Raw genomic sequence first — 6,531 nt, forward strand, 5'->3', positions numbered from 1 at the left:
AAACTAAAAAGGAAGACAAATGATATGAGTAAAATGAAAAAAGACAATGCTAATGTTCAATCAAACGATAACAATACAAGATATGTTTGTCCCTAACTCAGCCAAAGCTTCAGGTATCAACAAGTGCTTAAATAAAGCAGGCCTTAGCATCGCGGCATCCTCAGGACGTAAAATGGGAGAAATTGTCTAAAGAAAAGTGAAAGGAAGTAGAAATGAGAACAGTATAGTATACTCGTACAGCATACCATGCAGTGGATGCTCGAAAACGTACACAGGAGAAAAAGGACGAGGAATGGACACAAGGATAGCAGAACACAAGCAGATTTACTGCACGGTGTCACAGAGTATCCAATTCCCTTGTGTTGCACATATATCAGCACGATCATTTGCCTCAGTGGGAAGAAGCTTTAGTCACTAAGAAAGATCTCGATGAACAAATAAAAAAAATATTGGAAACAATTTACATTTGTGTAAAACATGTAACCAACCATGGGGGGAGGGGGAGATTTTTCAGCCAATGTATGCATAGAGCAAGGATAGCACTAATCTCGCAATCAGGGGTCGAGTAGGGCGACGGAATTTTCCCAGAGGCAGGCTACGTCAAGAGAAGAGGGAAAACTTTCCAGAAGAATAAATGTCTCGGCTCTATCACATCTAGTTCAACATCTCTGAAGATGGGTTATGTGAAGCATAAACGTTAGAGAAAAAAAAAATCAAGCTCTGAGTTGTGTTTCTCTTCCACCCAACACTTCCACTTGTCACAGTGGATCACCTATAAATGTATGTATTTGTAAGCTGCGGTAGGTTTTGGAGAATATTGTAGGAAGTCTTCCCCCATGATAGTAAAAACACAATCCACACAACTTGAAAGAATATAAAACTATGAAACTTTTCAGCACATAAATTTGATACCGGTAAGGTGACAGCATCAGAAATCACACACCTCCATAGTAGGGCTTCGTTCAGATATTTTATTCTCCTTTCGTCATTCAGTTTTATTCAGTCCCATATGGGTTAATCCCTTCAATACAAGGGTTCTCCTAAAATGATTATTAGTGACTCATTTTTCTTCAAAATTTTGATACCTTTATGTAAGTTTTACTCAAATTATGAAGGATGAATCGTAATGAACGGGTTAATGAAGACTATATCTAACCCCGTCAGTGGGCAAAGTCTCTCCTCAACAGAAAAAATATCCTGTAAATAGCGATAATTATACGAAAATACTGCACCAGACTGAAGGACTTCAAATTATCTGGCGGTAATCCTAGCCCCATCCTCCTTCCGCTGCCCCATCGATCCTTATGCCAGAATCAGATAAGTTTCAATCATTGCGCTGCCACGACCACTGCATTGACCTGCTACACGCAACGTTCACCCTCCCCCTCAAGAGCCGCCTCCACCCGGCCACTGTTTCCTCCTCCTACCTGCCCCCCTCCATCACCTCCCCTCCTCTACTCTCTCGCTTGCACCCAAGCCCCCCCTGCCTCCATCCATCTCCCTCTGCACCCCTCCTCCCTCTCCCATCTGCCTCCCTTCACTGCCCCCCCTTACATACTTGTCTTCTGTCTCAGCTGCCCCCTCCATCTCGTCTCTACCTTGATCACCTCCTCCAATTAGCGCCATAGTGTAGGCGCTGCCTCCACTCCGCCCTCTCCCTCGATTTCCCCCTCCATCCCCTCCCCCCCTTCCCACTGTTACCCCTCCACTTAGCCCCCTCCCACTGTGGCCACTCTGCCACACCTCCACTACAACAATCCCCTATTATTATCCTGTCCCTCCACCAATATACCTCCTGTATTCTCTACCCTTCCCCAGTAGATGACTCCCAGCCTCAGATCCTGTGGAAGAGATAAACAGAATAAAATAGGTAAACTAAAACGAAGGCTACATTCACTCAGATCCACCTTTGGCCACGCATCCTTTGCCCCAACAACACACACCTTATCCCCCCCACCTGTGTAAACAATTTTATTCCTCACCACACACACCTTATCCCCCCACCTGTGTAAACAATTTTATTCCTCACCACACACACCTTATCCCCCCCACCTGTGTAAACAATTTTATTCCTCACCACACACAGCTTATCCCCCCCCACCTGTGTAAACAATTTTATTCCTCACCACACACACCTTCACAGATGAAGATATGAACAAACTGAACTACTGTTTATGCATCTCTCTCTCTCTCTCTCTCTCTCTCTCTCTCTCTCTCTCTCTCTCTCTCTCTCTCTCTCTCTCTCTCTCAGCCAGCTGTTTCACTTGCTCCTTGTCCCCATCCTCCTCCCTCCTCTAAGCCTCTCCTTCTGCCTCCCTCTCTACCGCCCCCTCAAGATCCTGTATCTGCCACTCTAATCCTGCTCCTCGCTTCACACACACACACACACACACACACACACACACACACACACACACACACACACACACACACCTTATGCTTGCGTGCCTGCCTGTCTTCTGCCTATGCCTATCTCTGTCTGGCTGTTTTTTATTTTTCTATCTGTCTTTTGCTTAAGTACTTGTTTGTTTTTCTGTCTTCTGTCTCTCTGCCTGCTTGCTTCTTTTTGTGTCTTTCCTGGTACCTACCTTCATTTTTGCACTGCCTTCCCTGCTTGTCTCTTAGCCAAGCCTGTACCTGCCTGCTTACCTGCGTGTGCCCTCCCTCTCGGTCTGTCTCTGCCCCTGCCTGAGCCCCACTTTCCCTCCGTACCTTCGTCTTACTGTGTGCCTGTGGTTTAGTTGATCGCTATGCTATCTACCTGAGCACACCTTCCCTGCCAGCCTTTTGTCTGCCTTGTCCCTGCCTGCCTTCGTGCCTGTTTGTCCCTCTGCCTTCTGCCAAACCACCTGTACTCGTATCTCTGCCTGTCTTCCGTTTTACCTGTCCACCTGCTGTTGTATATCTGACCCTGAAGGCACCTCTTAGAAGGTGGGGTCGCAGCGCCCACCCTCCACCTCACCTCATCTCCTCGCCTAGGGGAGTCACTTCATGGGTTATATATATCTAACTAGGACTTTGGCACTTGGCACTCTCTCTAGCACTCAACTCCGCACTCAGCACCTTATTCCTTTCAGCACATCATTCACCCCCCCCCCCAACATTCTCTCTCTCTCTCTCTCTCCTGCATTCTGTACCAGTTTATCCTCCTCCCGTACTTTAATCTCGTAAGCAGTACAAATTTGGATCATCCTGGCTCACCTAATACTCACCTCCGCCCTACTTTCCTTCACACTCTCGCACAGTCCTCGGTAGTATAGTGGTTAGTATCCCCGCCTGTCACGCGGGAGACCGGGGTTCGATTCCCCGCCGGGGAGGACCAATTTTTAGCAGGGCGGCACGTCCGCCCTGCGCACACGGCCTGTCTTCCCTCTTCATGTCAAAGCTCACCCCCACCGACCGGGCTGATGTATGGCCCGGCCTCCACTATAGGTGGAGGAAATCTTGAAACGAAACGAAACGACTAACACTCGCACATTTAGTAGGCGTTTGCACCCCATTCACCGCTTCAAGCGGTCTCTTTCTGCACTCAGCAGTAGTTTATCGTTCACATACTTTAGGATTCATTTCAAATTCCATTTTCCTTCCTGTACTCGTCATCTCACACTAAACCCACATATACACACGGCAGGCTTACCCACCATCATCTTGCATTTTCAGCAGTACAGCTTTACCACCGCCAAGCATTTCGTCATACACTTCAAACCCCATCACTCACCACGCACCCACGACCGTCACACATTCTCACAATTCCTTTAGTCTATTGCTGACCCCTCCATGCACTCCTGTGATTCACTATGCATGCCATCATATACCATGCACTCTGTCAATACCCAGGATCAAGTTTTCATCCAGGTCTGCCTGTACACTAAAACAAACACACACACACACACACACACACACACACACACACACACACACACGAGAGAGAGAGAGAGAGAGAGAGAGAGAGAGAGAGAGAGAGAGAGAAGAGGGGAGGGGGTAAAACGAATAAAACAGGAGGAGAGGGCTGAGATAAACAAGGACAATGGAGAGAAAAAAGAAGGAAAGAGGAGGAGAGGAAATAGCGGAGGAGGAGGAGGAACAATGCACGGAGGGAGAGAAAGAGGAGGCGTTGGAGAAGGATGTATATACAAATGAGTGATGAGATTACCAACGAGAAAGGAAAATCGAAGGTTAAATGTGGATAATGAGAATATAATAAAGAGGGAGTTGCAGTCGACACACATACCACGAATTTATTCTTTTCTTTTACCCATCCTCCATTTTACTTTAATTTTTTATTTCTCTTTTCCCTCTTCACAACTCCATCCCCCCCATCCCATCCTTGCTCCCAGCATTATTCTCTTCCTTATCTCTCCCTCTTCCATAATCCCCTCTTTTTCTTCCTCCTTTCCTTCCTCCCGCATCCATTCTCCTTCCTCTTTTTCTTCATTAATCAGTCTTTTTCCGCCCTCCCTCCCTCCATCATTCTCCACCTTCCCTCCCTCTCATCTTCCATTATTTTCTGCCTTTTCTTCATCCCTTCCTTCTTCCTTCCCTTTATTTCATGTTTCCTCTTCCATTTCCTCCCTTCCTCTCACTCTCTTCACGTGCACATTATCTTCATTATCTTCTTCCCTCTCTCCCTCCCTCAATTTCTCTCTCCCATTCCGCCCTCCATAATTCTTTGCTTCTCCTTCCTCGTTTACTTTTCATCTTGTTTCTCCTACATTCCGTCACTTTCCTTCCTCCCTCCCCCATCATCCACTTCCTCTCCTCCATCCCTCCCTCTCGCTCTTCCCTTCGCCCACTCCCTGCCTTTCCTCCCTCCCTCCCTCCCGCATCACCCACTCCCCGTTGCCCCTCCCTCACCCACTCCGTTTTATCCCCCTTCCATCAATCACCCCTAACCTTACTCTCCAATATTCACTCTTCCCTTTCTTTCCCACTCCTATTTCTGTTCTTACTTCTGGTTTCCCTCCATTTATTATTTTTTTTTTCACACTTTCTCCCCTCCCTCCTTTCCTTTCGTTTTCTTCTTTACTTTCCCTTCCCACTTCCACTACTCTTTCCTTCTTTCATCTTATTCCTTTCATACCTCAGTTCTTTCCCCTTCCGTCCTTCTTCCTCGTGTTTCCCTCTTCCTCCCATCCCCCTAAATCCCTTCATCTTTCCCGTCCCTCTGCCATCCCTTCCCCTTTTCCTCTGTCCCCCGTTTCATTCCTCCCCTACTTTTCCTTCTTATTTACCTCTATTACCTCTTGAATTTCTTTCCTTTTCTTACTCCTGCCTTTCCTACCTACCCCACCTCTTTCCTTCTCCAAACCCTCCCCACCCTGCTTCAGCCCCTTCTTTCCCCTTCCTCCTCCTTTGTCCAACACTCCCCTCCCTGCTTCAGCCCCTCCTTCCCCCTTCTTCCTCCTTCCCCCAAGCACCGCAAGTTTCCGAACCAACCTAACCAGTGTAGCAAAAACATACAAACAGAAATATCTGTAACATATGCAAATTTCTTAACGATGTCATTTCCCTCTCTTATTGGGAGGAATGGGAACTGTGGAGGGGGGGAGGGGTAAGAGAGAGTCATAGGCCCGTATTCTTATCGGTTAAGGAAGCTCCTTAACGCCTTTTCCCGGGCGACTTATTTTGCTTTATTACTCTTTACTATCGTTTTCCGTGTCACATAAATCATTCGAATACCATTATACTCATCTGTATTATAATGATCCGATTGCTGTATGTTTGTTGGTCTGTTACCGTAACACAGCAAAAATGGCGCATGTAGATCAAATATTTGTTAGAGCAAGGTACCGTTAAAATACTCTAACCTGAAGAATAAAACAATTTCCAGTCCAGTCGCGCGACCGGTTCCCGAGTTGTGACTCATTTCTGAAAATAGGAAGTGATTTGAAATCGAGCGGAGGCCGCCGAAGGCAGTCTCTCAGAGAGTTATAACATACAAATTTAGATTAACTAGCTGAATTAAAAAAAAAAAAAGTTAATCGCTAAGGCAGGGGTGTTAAGGAACTTCCTTAACCGGCGAGAATAAGGACTATAGATGAGGGTGAGGGGAATGATGGGGTGAAAGAAAAGTGGAGAGAAGGAGGCAACGGAAGGAAGGAAACAGAAAAGGAGAAGAATGATGAAGGGGGAGGGAAAGAGAAATGATAAGAAGAGGAAGAAAAGAAAGTGACAGACAGGGGCAGGGAAGAGAAAGGGGAGGAGGCAGGGAGGAAGACAGTAAGGAAGGAAAGAAAATCGTGTAATGGAGAGATCGAAAGAGAAGAAAGGGGGCGACTCACGAGATGAAGGAGAGATGAGGAGAGGGATGAAAGAGATGAGGATGGAGGCATGCAAGAAGGGAAGGGAGGGAGATGGAGCAGTAAGGAAGAAAGATATGCGTGAAGGGAGAGGATTGGAAAAAGGGCAAATACAACAGAAGGAAGATGAGAGTGAGAGAGGCAGGGTTGAGAAAGAGAGGAAGGTCAGTAGGGGTGAGGGAAAGATAGAGTGAAATGTTTAGGGAGAAAAAATATCGTGAGGGTAATAGGT

At 46.7% G+C, this 6,531-nt stretch overlaps 1 non-coding gene across 1 annotated transcript; it reads left to right on the forward strand.

The window, feature by feature from the left end:
- The first annotated feature begins 3,245 nt into the window (after nucleotides 1–3,245).
- Nucleotides 3,246–3,317, forward strand: TRNAD-GUC (transfer RNA aspartic acid (anticodon GUC)). The gene has a single exon. It is a non-coding gene; the product is annotated as a tRNA-Asp (tRNA).
- Nucleotides 3,318–6,531: the final 3,214 nt, after the last annotated feature.

The sequence above is a fragment of the Coenobita brevimanus genome, chromosome 80 (genome assembly GCF_032717465.1).
Source record: "Coenobita brevimanus isolate Jiangsu-jjx chromosome 80, ASM3271746v2, whole genome shotgun sequence".
Taxonomy (NCBI): Eukaryota; Metazoa; Arthropoda; class Malacostraca; order Decapoda; family Coenobitidae; genus Coenobita; species Coenobita brevimanus.